The sequence below is a fragment of the Engystomops pustulosus genome, chromosome 6 (assembly GCF_040894005.1).
Source record: "Engystomops pustulosus chromosome 6, aEngPut4.maternal, whole genome shotgun sequence".
NCBI lineage: Eukaryota > Metazoa > Chordata > Amphibia > Anura > Leptodactylidae > Engystomops > Engystomops pustulosus.
This window is the reverse complement of record NC_092416.1, coordinates 105,907,099-105,920,893: the sequence shown is the minus strand read 5'-3', so window position 1 is coordinate 105,920,893 and position 13,795 is coordinate 105,907,099. Positions and strand designations below refer to the sequence as shown.

At 41.8% G+C, this 13,795-nt stretch overlaps 1 non-coding gene and 1 pseudogene across 1 annotated transcript; both read right to left on the bottom strand.

Annotated features, from left to right (window-relative positions):
* Positions 1 to 9,280: 9,280 nt before the first annotated feature.
* LOC140066654 (small nucleolar SNORD12/SNORD106) lies at positions 9,281 to 9,376 on the bottom strand (annotated as a pseudogene).
* Positions 9,377 to 9,788: 412 nt separating this feature from the next.
* On the bottom strand, positions 9,789 to 9,875 carry LOC140066615 (small nucleolar SNORD12/SNORD106). Its single transcript, XR_011848454.1, has one exon. It is a non-coding gene; the product is annotated as a small nucleolar SNORD12/SNORD106 (small nucleolar RNA).
* Between the last annotated feature and the right edge of the window lie 3,920 nt (positions 9,876 to 13,795).

The following is a 13,795-nucleotide window of genomic DNA, read 5'->3' as shown; positions in this document are numbered from 1 at the left end:
ACAACTCAATTTCTATGGTTTGGGATATGGGTTTGGAAGTAAGAATGCAATGCTATTGTGATACAGATGAGGCTATAGATTGGTTCCATTCGGATAAAACCGTGGAATGGGACAATATGGTCTGGGCAACAGAACACGAAAACCCTGGTAAAACTTTATGGTTTCAGGTAGATAGTGGTTTAGTAGGAACATGGGAAAGGAAGGCAAGGTCAGCAGTAAAAGGTAACAAAGTAGTAATCCAGGTTAGGGACTCCATATTTCACCAAACTGTGCTTAACAGTTTTCCTTTTGAAAAGGGAAGCCCAGTTCAAATTAAATTAGATTCCATCATAAATAGGGGTAGGGATGTAGAATACAAGTTAGTAACCTATGGAAATTTCCCGTGGAGGAGATAAGGGATACGTCGACGCCGCGTGGATGCAAACCACTACCAATTTGTAGTGAATTTCAAAGTTGGTTCTTTATTACAATTAAAACATGAATAAATGGATGAATTGCTACGCATTTCGGCCCCGGACATGGGCCTTCGTCAGGCATACTGTAGTGTGGTATACATCTTGCTTAAATACAAACTGGGGGATAGCCCGGGAAGGGCTGGACCAATGAGAAGCATTATGGTAAAATAGACATAAATCTTTACATTTTTCTAGAACATACAAAATAAAAGTATAAAAAATAGGCAATACAATATATAACAATAAAAATCAATAAAAAATGAAGTACAGACTTGGTGACGCTACCCAGAAATGATTTTATTTATTATATTGTTAAGCTGTCTTGATATAAAGAAAGCATATATATTGGGGCATAAGTATTTTATATAGATTCTATTACGGCATTCAAGCCATTTGGATGTAAATTGCCTAGTTTATAGATCCAGTATGAGTCACGCCTGTTCAAGGTTTTTATTCTATTTTTGTTATTTTCTGGTATTTGTTCAATAGGGGTTAATATGAGATTTTTAAATGAACAGTTAGGCCCCTTTCACACTTGCGATTTTCACGCGTGCTTTTGATGCACATAACTTGCATTGCACTCTAACCCATTGTAATCAATGGCTCTTTTCAGACTTGCATCAAACGCACCATACAAGTCTATGGAGACGCATCAAAAACGCATTGCACTCTGAGACACTTGCAAGTGCAATGCAAGTGCAATGCATTTTTCACGCAGCAATTGCCATAGAAAAGATAGACCTCAGTCCTGAGTCCTTTCACGCGTGAAAAACTGAGACACTTAACAAACTCTGACTAAAAACTGATTGCACTCTGATGCAAAATGTGCGTTTTTCACTGACCAAACAGTGATCGCTCCCTGATCAAACTCTGACGTGATCTGCAACGCAAGTGTGGAAGGGGCCTCATTCTCAAATGTTAGATGTTTAGAAAAACTTTGCTTTATGTCTATGGCCGTTCATTCTTACTCGCAGAGTCTGGACCGTGCGACCCACATATTGTAGGCCGGCATATGCAGTTGATAACATATATAACAAAGTCTGAGGCACAGGAGAGTTCCTGTTTAATCTGAAAGGTTTCGCCTGTGTGTAATGATTTCACTGTATTGGCCCCGGAATTAATCATTTGGCAACATAGGCATTTTTTGTGACCACACTTTTTAACCCCTTTTTTGGAACCTATGGTATTCTTCTGGACGTCAGTCAATCTGAGTTTGATCGGGGCCAATACGTTCTTCAGGGTGGTGTTTTTACGGAAAATGATTCTGGGTCTACTGGGGATAAGGTCCTTAAGGTGTGGGTCTTGCGGATTTCTCTGTTACCTTTATCAAAGGTAGTGATAAAGCTGAGACTAAAGGACTTTTTTATGAGGTCATTGTTGGTCTCTACTTTTTTCTCACTTAGGCAATCTTTTTGATCACGCCCCAGATTTCTCATGTATGCTTCTTTAATCAGGGCTTTAGGATAGTTCTTATCTAGGAAGCGTTTATTTAGAGTGTGGGATTGTTCCTTATAGTCATCAATAGACGTGCAGTTTTTTCTAATTTGGTGGTATTGACTAAAGGGGACATTTTTGAGCCATTTGGAGTAATGGGCACTGCCATACTCCAAAAAGCTATTACTGTCGACAAATTTAAAGTGTGTCTTGGTTGTGATATTGTTATGAATATCATGTGACAGGAGGAGGTCAGGAGGTAGGAGGAGATCAATTGGTTTCAGTGTAACAGTTTTCCACCCTGCTGTCACCCTGTAAACATCACAGTAATAAACTACAACCTGAGCAGCATGCTTGGATCCTTATTGTCGAACCTTGAGAATCTGCAACTGTGGACGTAATCCCTAGTGGCTGAGTGAGTCGGCACTCACACGAGCCAGGAACAACTTAACAAACAATTAATTTCATATATAAAACATATCAACTCCGACACCCCCTACCTGGGGCCTCACTTCATTGCGGACGAGGATTGGTCTGTCTGGGTTGCATCTGTTGGCTGAATAAGTAACCCCTGTTTATCTGGAATGACCTGGCAGAACCGGACCTAGGGTCTCTTTCCTTTCTCTGGAACCTTGTTTTACGAAAGGCCCGGAATAGTTTGTTTCTGTATGGAGCGGAGGAAAAGGGAAATCCTCTATTCCTATCACCTGCTTTTTCCAATAAATCGTCTTGTATAGGTTCAAACAGAAAATTTCCATCACAGGGAATGCCACATAATTTACTTCTAGATGCTGTATCACCCGACCATTTCTTTAGCCATAGGGCCCTCCTAGCAGAATTCGATAGGGCTGCAGATCTGGCTGAGAGTCTTAAAGTATCTGCTGAAGCGTCTGCTAACAGCGCCGCCCCTTTCTGAATATTGGCTACAGAAGTTTATAGTGTTTCCCTAGGAACTATATTCCGAATATCCTCTTCCAGTTGGTCCAACCACAATGGGACTGAACTGGCTACGCAGGCAGATGCTACTGCTGGCCTAAAAGAGGATGTAGAAGATTCGCAGGATTTTTTAAGGAACCCTTTTGCCTTTCTATCCACACGATCTTTTAGGGAGTTAATGTTTTCCGCAGTTTTTCCGAGCCGTTAATTGGTGCCGTCGTGGTGCTGGGGAAAAAATTGTCATCACATTAACCATTTCCGCATGCACAGTGCTGCAGCATCAAACACTTACCCGTTTATGTAGAGAAAATTCCCAAATGCTTCAGATGTATCCTCAGAGCTGCAAATAAACCGGAAACCATTACTGTGTGAAGGTATGCAAACACCAAATCTCATGGGAGGGCAAGACTGGCTAGAGTAGCGCATGTCACCAGTGTCGATATGACGGGGAAAAAATTGTCATCACATTAACCATTTGACTAATGATTTCCGTAAGCACAGTGCTGGAGCATCAAACACTTACCGGTTTATGTCGAGAAAAATTCCCTCATTCTTCAGATGAATCCTCAGAGCTGCAAATAAACCGGAAAACTGAAATTACTTACCGCTAATTGTGTTTCCTTATACCACGACAGCACCACCTGAGAGAGAGGGATCCGCCCCCATGGACAGGAAACCTGAGCATAAAAAGGACACGCCTCAGTGGTTTACAGAGACCCAAAGGAGACGTTTTCATTAACTTTTCAAATAATATCTTTAACATACACCAACCCCCCTCTTTCTGTTTGTGATAACCAGAACACCAGGGTGGGAATTACCATGGTGCTGTCGTGGTACAAGGAAACACAATTACCGGTAAGTAATTTCAGTTTTCCCCTTTCACCACGACAGCACCACCTGAGAGATTAACAGAGAAAAGAATTCAGGGAGGAATAAAGACGGCAGGACTTCCATTCCAATAGATCATGCAACCATGGAGACATCCATACCATACTGGCTTCAAATCCTAATTGGAAAAGACTGTTCTTACCAATTTGTTCTATTTAACCGGTTAAGGACCGGGCCCTTTCCCGTTTTTTTCATTTCCATTTTTCACTCCCTACCTTCAAAAATCGATAGCTTTTTACGTGTAAAAATAAAAAAGTTATGTGATGGCTCGTTTTTTGCGTAACAAATTGCACTTTATAGTGATTGCATTGAATATTCCATGCCATGTACTGGGAAGTGGGAAAAAAATTCCAAATGCAGTGAAAAAACGCATTTGTGTCGTATTCTTGTGGGCTTGGATATTACGGCTTTCACTTCACGCCACAAATGATGCATCTAAATTTATTCTTTGGGTCAGTACGATTACAGGGATACCAAATTTGTATAGGTTTTATAATGTTTTCATACATTTACAAAAATTAAAACCTCATGAACAAAAATTTTTTTTTTTATTTTGCCGTCTTCTTGTGCTTATAACTTTTCCATACTTCGTTGTATGGAGTTGAGGGTGGCTTCATCTTTTGCGACTTTTGATGATGTTTTCAATGATATTATTTTTAGGACTGTACGACCTTTTGATCACTTTTTATAGAATTTTAAATTTTTTGTTAAAATGGCAAAAAAGTGCCAGTTTTGACTTTGGACACGATTTTCCGTTACGGGGTTAAACGCAGTGAAAAACCGTTATTATATTTTGATAGATCAGGCATTTTCGGACGCGGCGATACCTAATGTGTTTATGATTTTTACTGTTTATTTATATTTATATCAGTTCTAGGGAAAGGGGGGTGGGTGATTTGAATTTTTAGGGTTTTTTTATTATAATTTTTTTTTTTTTAACTTATTTTTACTATTTTTCAGACTCCCTAGGGTACTTTAACCCTAGGTTGTCTGATCGATCCTACCATATACTGCCATACTACTGATAGCATAATACTGATAGCATAATACATAATACTGATAGCACATTGTAATGAATGGGTTAACCCGAAGTAGCTTCGGGTCTTCGTGAGACCCGAAGCTACAATGGCGACGGATCACCGCTCCCCGATGACATCACGGGGAGCGGCGATCCTCGGAAAGATGGCGGCGCCCATGCGCCGCCATGTGTTTGAAGCCGTCGGCAAAGAAAACACCCGCGATCGGTGCCGGCACCGATCGCGGGTGTTACCGGTAAGCCTTTGCTGCAATATGCAGCAGAGACTTACCGGCTATGGAGAGGGCTCGGCCCGCGAGCCCTCTCCATGCATCGGAACGCGACCGCCCGCCGTGTATTCACCGGTTAAACTTTGTCAATTACGCAGTAGTGGTTGCGCAGAATGGACACATATTTGATCAAATAAGAGGCACTACTCTTTATAAAGGTCTAGACTACAGGATAAACTGACTATTTGCTTTTACGCAACACACATCCTTTTAAGATCTACATCTAGGTTATGAAAGCATTCTTTCTGGATTGGTACCAAGGCACATAAAAACTATACTGTAAGACCAGTGAAAAATGGTGGAGGCCAAATCCCAAATACTTGGGATACTTGCCATAAATTAGGCAGATTTCTTGTGAGTGGAGACATCCTACTGTGGACCTAATGTAGAAACTGCCCTTATGACCTAATCCTCCAGGATTGTATGTCAATCTTCTAACCAGAAAGCTGAATGTCCCCCCCCCCAGAGAAAAGTTAATATTTGAGAATATTAAAATGTCCCAAATCAATTAGAGATCTACATATGACAAAGGTTCTCCAGATCTATCTAAACAAGACATTCCAAAGGAACATGTCACAGAGCATTTCCCTTTACATTGTCTGATTCTTTGACATAGATTGCTCCCTGCTTGTTCATGTAAACAAAGGAATTACAGTTAATTGTTTTAATCTTCAGTACTTTGGGACTGACAGATTCTCTGAAAACTGAACCTCTTACTTGGGTTCCAACACCCAAAATGGACAGCATATAAAATAAATATAAAAACCTCTTCTGGAATCCTGACAGCAATTTGTTCTGATTCCAGAGGTCTGACCACTAGACAGTCCAGTGAGGATTACCATTCTTGCAGAACACAAGTTTTAAGATGGTCTTAAGATTTAACTAAGAACTGGTAAGGCTAGTATAGAGGCCATCAGAACTAGGAGGGACACGACTGGCCTGAAGACCCAGATTGTAAAACTTTTTTATATATATATATATATATATATATATTTTAAAACCTTCCTACAAGAAGGGACAGTTTTCCTAGATAAAAAGGAAAGCTTCCCTAGATACAATGTAGTACCGATGAATGAATGGACAGAATCTGCTTAGAATATGCAATATATATTGCTTATATCTGCACAACCTGAATATGTCTCTGAATATGAGGACGCTGTACCATCAAGTACCATCATTCTGACTTGCTCTACCCTTGAGACTGCAAGACTTTGAAGGGAGGCAGAATGTTGGGTTTAAACCAATGAGCTGACAACCATCAAGGAATCATTTCCCATTGGGAAAAACCACCCCAAGTTCGAGTACACATTGATATTTGGAGCCTGCTGTACCGGCAAAACATCCAATGCAGGGAGCATATCCTATCAGAAAGGATTCTGACACTATTCACCCTATCTTGCTAGAACAACCGCACGGAGCAAGGACTCTGATACCCTTCACCTTAACTCGTGGAACCAGTGCTCACAGCCAGGATTAGGTCATTATCCACCTTGCCTTGTGTATCTGTGGAAACGACTCGGGTAGTTGTGGAATCACCACTCACACCCGGGATTATGTAACCATTCACATTACCTTGGGTATTTGTGGAACTACCACTCACAGCAAGGATTATGTAACCATTCACATTACCTTGGGTATTTGTGGAACCAGTGCTCACACCCGGGATTATGTAACCATTCACATTACCCTGGGTATTTGTGGAACTACCCCTCACAGCAAGGATTATGTAACCATTCACATTACCTTGGGTATTTGTGGAACCAGTGCTCACACCCGGGATTATGTAACCATTCACATTACCCTGGGTATTTGTGGAACTACCCCTCACAGCAAGGATTATGTAACCATTCACATAACCTTGGGTATTTGTGGAACCAGTGCTCACACCCGGGATTATGTAACCATTCACATTACCCTGGGTATTTGTGGAACTACCCCTCACAGCAAGGATTATGTAACCATTCACATTACCTTGGGTAGTTGTGGAACCAGCGCTCACAGCAAGGATTATGTAACCATTAACATTACCTTGGGTATTTGTGGAACTACCCCTCACAGCAAGGATTATGTAACCATTCACATTACCTTGGGTAGTTGTGGAACCAGCGCTCACAGCAACGATTATGTAACCATTCACATTACCTTGGGTAGTTGTGGAACTACCCCTCACAGCAAGGATTATGTAACCATTCACATTACCCTGGGTATTTGTGGAACTACCCCTCACAGCAAGGATTATGTAACCATTCACATTACCTTGGGTAGTTGTGGAACCAGCGCTCACAGCAACGATTATGTAACCATTCACATTACCTTGGGTAGTTGTGGAACCAGCGCTCACAGCAAGAATTATGTAACCATTCACATTACCTTGGGTATTTGTGGAACTACCACTCACAGTCAGGATTATGTCATTATCCACCTTGCCTTGTGTATCTGTGGAAACAACTATTCACAGCAAGAGTTATGTAACTATTCACATTACCTTGGGTATTTGTGGAACTACCGCTCACAGCAAGGATTATGTAACCATTCACATTGCCTTGGCTATTTGTGGAACTACCACTCACAGCAAGGATTATGTAACCATTCATATTACCTTGGGTGGACGAGGAAACTATTCACAGCCAAGATTGTGTTATTATTCACATTACTTTGGGTAGTTGTTGAACCAGTGCTCACAGCAAGGATTATGTAATCATACTCATTACCTTGCGTACATGTGGAACCACTGCTTCTACATAAACACAGTTGCTTATGTATCTGAGGAATCACTATTCCCAGCAAAGATTATGGTATTTATTCACCATTACTTGCCTGGTTTCTGGAACCACTGCTCCCAGCAAGGATTCAGGCATAATTTACAATATCTTCTATAAATATGGGACAATTGCTCACCTTTAGTAAGGAATCCCATCTTTCAGTGCACTGGCGCTCAAGTCACCACATACATTTACTGGACTGGCTTGGTTCAATCAATGCTTTATAAAAGCATCATGTGACTCTAGTCTTAGACCTCAGGATAGCTGAAAAGCCACCATGTGCTCTGCGTGGTGCCTCAGCACTTAACCTCTCCCCACACCAGGAAGAGAGGCTAACCTTCAAACCATTAGAAAATTAACTGAATCACCCAGATTTCTCATACGGGTGCAGATGTCCCTTTTTGCTGCTCTCAGCTGTAGTGGACACTCAAAGGCCATAATTTAGAGCATGCTTGCTGACAATTCATGTAACACCTCTTCAGCCTTCTGAGCTTCTCTGCTCAGTCCGACATTCACAACTCAAACTAACAGTAAAGTGTGTTTTACCTTAGCATTGAGCTTCTCTACACACTGGGAAGAGAGACTAACCTGCAAGTCGTTATCCAATTAACTGAACCTGCCGTGGTAATTAATAAAAGCTGTAACCTGATCTACTGACTGGGATTACAGACCATTTTCCCATTCCAATCTGTCCACATGTTACCAGAATCCAAATACACTCTACACATCAGGAGTGTAATAGAAGAAAAGTAGACTTACCACCCGGAGCTCTCATACGGGTGCAGAGGTCCTCCTTGCTGCCCTTAGCTGGAGGGGACATTCATAGGCCATAATTCAGAGCATGCTTACCGACAGAATTTAAGTAGCACCTCATCAGCTCAGTCCTACAGACACAACCCAATCCAGCTGGAGGTGTGTTCTGTGCGGGACTCCTGTACGGATCACCAGTCCCGCCGCGCCAGAAGTCCTGTCCTGCCAGCGCACAACCTTTCACAACCAGTGAGGTGTGTCTGGAGAGGAGGAGTCACACCACGCAACTCCGAATCCTGCTTCTGGAGACGCCGGACCCGTCTCCTTGCATACCTGCTCCCACACTGGGGTCAGCAGCGTGCAGCAGGAAACCTAGAACAGGCGCACTCTAGTCACATACTAGGTCACATGGGGCTAGGTCACATACTATGGCAACTGTCCTCACTGCAGACATTCAGCCTTGACACGCAGCACCTCGTCTGTACTGCTTTGGACCAGAATCAGGACTCCTGATCTGGATGATCACCAGCTCACCGGCCGGGATCAAACCCTAGTACATGCCGTCAGACAGGCACCAGGTAGTTATCCTCTTCACACTCAGGTTCCCGTCAGGGACAGGAAACCACACTGAGGCTTGGAGAGAGGCGTGTCCTTTTTATGCTCAGGTTTCCTGTCCATGGGGGCGGATCCCTCTCTCTCAGGTGGTGCTGTCGTGGTGAAAGGGGAAACCATTACTGTGTGAAGGTATGCAAACACCAAATCTCATGGGAGGGCAAGACTGGCTAGAGTAGTGCATGTCACCAGTGTCGATATGTCGGGGAAAAAATTGTCATCACATTAACAATTTGACTAATGATATCCGCAAGCACAGTGCTGCAGCATCAAACACTTACCCATTGATGTCAAGAAAATTCCCAAATGCTTCAGATGTATCCTCAGAGCTGCAAATAAACCAGAAGCCATTACTGTCTGATGGTATGCAAACACCAAATTTAATAGGAGGGCAAGGTTGAAAGATCAGACAAGACTGGCTAGAGAAGCGCATGTCACCAGTGTCAAAAAGAAGGGGAAAAAAATTGTCAATCCATTGACCACTTGACTAATCATTTACGTAAGCACAGTGCTGCAGCATCAAACACTTACCCAGTGATGTCAAGAAAATTCCCAAATGCTTCAGATGTATCCTCAGAGCTGCAAATAAACCGGAAACCATTACTTACTGAAGGTATGCAAACACCAAATCTCATGGGAGGGCAAGATTGAAAGATCAGACAAGACTGGCTAGAGTAGCGCATGTCACCAGTGTCGATATGACGGGGAAAAAATTGTCATCACATTAACCATTTGACTAATGATTTCCGTAAGCACAGTGCTGCAGCATCAAACACTTACCTGTTTATGTCGAGAAAATTCCCTCATTCTTCAGATGTATCCTCAGAGCTGCAAATAAACCGGAAACCATTATTGTGTGAAGGTATGCAAACACCAAATCTCTTTTTTGTACCTGTCAATGCACTCCCACCACTTTTTGGAGATAAGGAAACTAGATAAATTCGCTCTAAGGCATTTTCCCTTACTTTTTCTACTCTATTCTGATTTTTGGGGGTTTTTATTGGGGAGGACACCGGAGTACTACTCGCACCCTTTTTTTTTACATTAGGTCGTGTCATCTTGGCTAGAAGGGTGTACTGATCTTACCAAAAAAATGTATTTCTTTAATCAACGTTTTAAAACAGATTATCTTGGCAGAAAAACTTGTACTTCCACAATGCCCTGTTTTAGAGCTCAGCTCTTATAATAAGATTTAAGTGATTGCACGGGGACGTGTTTCACACAGGTTCACCCCAGTCTAGCCTAGTTGGTACATAATCATAAGACTGGCAGAGAGATAGTAGTCTATCATAGGCAATTTAGACACGGGAATTACAGTTAACAATCAAGTAGTTACTGCGACTATCTTTTAGCAAAATAGTACATAAACATTAGCAGTCAAAACATTGCAGGGTTTAGTAGAGACGAAGGCAGAAAATTAAGGAGTGCCACAGCTCTAGTATATAAGTGAATTAGTGCATCAAGAGGCTCTGTCCACACCTACAGGGAATGAAAACAACCTTATTTAAAGACCAACAGCAGGATAATGACCTAGTTGTTCGACTAGACAGCTGAAAAAAGAAAAAAAAAATAAGCAATACACTGGTATTTCAATTTTATCAACCCAGGTGTTTGCCACAGGCCAACTGGGCCCCGAGCAATGAGTCCAGAGAGGTACAGTGAATAACAAGCATTTTCTCTTTTTCTTCTTTTTTCCTTCTTCCATGTGGCTACACTTAAGCTCAAGAAGAAAAACCGCAGCTGACTCCTAACTGTTTAAAGCATTTTCCCTGACTAACCATCTAATATAGGCCCCCTCTCCCACTGTGGCAGTTTGTTTGTCCGCTTTTTGGTGCAGATTAAAAAAGCATTACACTAGTCAAAAATTGTTTAGTGGGACATTGCTTTGCTTTCGCATTATTGCCTGGGGGAGGAGGGAAGAGGAAGAAGGAAAAAAGAAGAAAAAGAGAAAATGCTTGTTATTCACTGTACCTCTCTGGACTCATTGCTCGGGGCCCAGTTGGCCTGTGGCAAACACCTGGGTTGATAAAATTGAAATACCAGTGTATTGCTTATTTTTTTTTTCTCTTTTCAGCTGTCTAGTCGAACAACTAGGTCATTATCCTGCTGTTGGTCTTTAAATAAGGTTGTTTTCATTCCCTGTAGGTGTGGACAGAGCCTCTTGATGCACTAATTCACTTATATACTAGAGCTGTGGCACTCCTTAATTTTCTGCCTTCGTCTCTACTAAACCCTGCAATGTTTTGACTGCTAATGTTTATGTACTATTTTGCTAAAAGATAGTCGCAGTAACTACTTGATTGTTAACTGTAATTCCCGTGTCTAAATTGCCTATGATAGACTACTATCTCTCTGCCAGTCTTATGATTATGTACCAACTAGGCTAGACTGGGGTGAACCTGTGTGAAACACGTCCCCGTGCAATCACTTAAATCTTATTATAAGAGCTGAGCTCTAAAACAGGGCATTGTGGAAGTACAAGTTTTTCTGCCAAGATAATCTGTTTTAAAACGTTGATTAAAGAAATACATTTTTTTGGTAAGATCAGTACACCCTTCTAGCCAAGATGACACGACCTAATGTAAAAAAAAAGGGTGCGAGTAGTACTCCGGTGTCCTCCCCAATAAAAACCCCCAAAAATCAGAATAGAGTAGAAAAAGTAAGGGAAAATGCCTTAAGGAAACTAGATAAATTCGCTCTATCTCCAAAAAGTGGTGGGAGTGCATTGACAGGTACAAAAAAGAGCATTAAGGAGGGGGAAGGGTGTGACGAAGAGAGGTGTGACATAGAGAATATGGCCTTAATAGAGACCGCCCAACAGGAGAAAGCTACAGTTCTGATGGATGATGATAGCATGGGTACGGGAAAATCTCATACTCAGGAGCAGCCAGAGGGTCTAGAAACGGTGGGGGTTAGTGGGGATCCACTACCCCCGTCTCAGACTGAAATCTATGAGGCAATTATGCAGTGCAATAGGGCAATAAGGGTCTTAACAAAGGATGTGGGCCAGTTCCAAGAGGAGCTGGTCCGGATGAGTTCGGATTTACGTAGGCATGAGGCAAGATTTGACCAAGTAGAAACTAGAGTCTCTGACCTAGAAGATGTGCAGAATGAGATGAAAACGGAAATGCGAATATTAAAATCTAGGTGTGAAGAGCAAAAAAAGAAAATTGTCGATTTGGAGAATCGCTCTCGTCGAGCAAACCTTAGATGCGTAGGATTCCCGGAAGGGGCAGAAGGGGAAGACCCCATTAAATTTATGGAAAACTGGTTTAATGAGCTACTAGGAGAGGGTTTTGCCACCTTCCCCTCCTATATTGAAAGGGCCCACAGAGTACCCGGGAGAGTCCCAGTGGTGGGGGGTTACCCCCGCCCAATACTATTAAAGTTGATAGTCTCAAAAGATAGGGACCTCATCCTGCGTAAACTAAGAAAGATAGAGAAATTAGAATTCAAGGGTCATCTGGTAAAAATCTTCCCGGACTACGCTAATGAGACTCAAAAGATGAGAAAGGGCTTCATGGAGATAAAAAATAAATTAAGACAGAAGAATATTGCATATTCAGTATTATTTCCAGCTAGACTCCGAATTATATGGAAAGACAAAACGTTATTTTTTGACGCACCGGACGAAGCGATGGATTGGTTTAATCACAATATCAGTTGAATTGTTCTTGGGGGGAATTAGGAATTAGGAATTAAGAAATTAATGCTCTGGTTGGGGTGGGGAGGGGCTTAGGGATGCATAGGTTGAGAGTCTCAGCTTTGCCCTGTCCCTTAGGGTGCAGAAGGCAGAGGAGACGGATGGTAGGGGGGGGGGGTATCATTACTATTATTATTATAATTTTTTTTTTTTTTTTTTTTTTGCTGTCTCTCCCTCCTCCCCCTCGCTGGCGGTCCCCACTTGACCTCCCAGGTGGGATGGATATTCTCCTTTATGGTACTTTCTAAAGCTGACACAATCTGGCCTTCCTCTTCCCCCTGGTTACTCCTTATGATTTACAGACTAAGAAATGTATAAGTCCATGAAAATATTATCTTGGAATGTCAGAGGTTTAAGATCCCCACAAAAACGGGTAGCAGTCTGGGACTTAATTAATTGCCATCGTCCTGATATAATAGCTCTTCAAGAAACACACCTTGTACAGGACAAGGTGGATGTAATTAAAAAAAGTTGCATAGGGATAGGTTATCACTCCGTTTGCTCTGCTTATTCTAGAGGGGTATCCCTTTTATTTCATAGAGATTGTCACTTTGAACAAGAAAAGGTCACAATAGACACGGAAGGTAGATATATTTTTATTTATGGGACTTTAGAAGGGAGAAAATGGGCTATTGCAAATATATATATCCCTCCACCATACTCATCAAATATAATAACAAAATTTTACACTTTTTGCTCTGTATGGGAGGATCCACTTATTTTGATGATAGGGGATTTTAACACTGTTTTGGATTATCACCTAGATACATTTCAGGTTACACAAGGATGTAGGTCTTCACACAGGAATTCAACACTGTCAGGATTGGTGGAAAATTTCAAATGGATTGAGGCCTGGCGGGCACATAATCCCAATAAACGTGTATATTCTTGTTTCTCGGGTTCGCACATGGTTTTTTCACGTCTGGATATGGCTTTTTTAAATAGTAAGG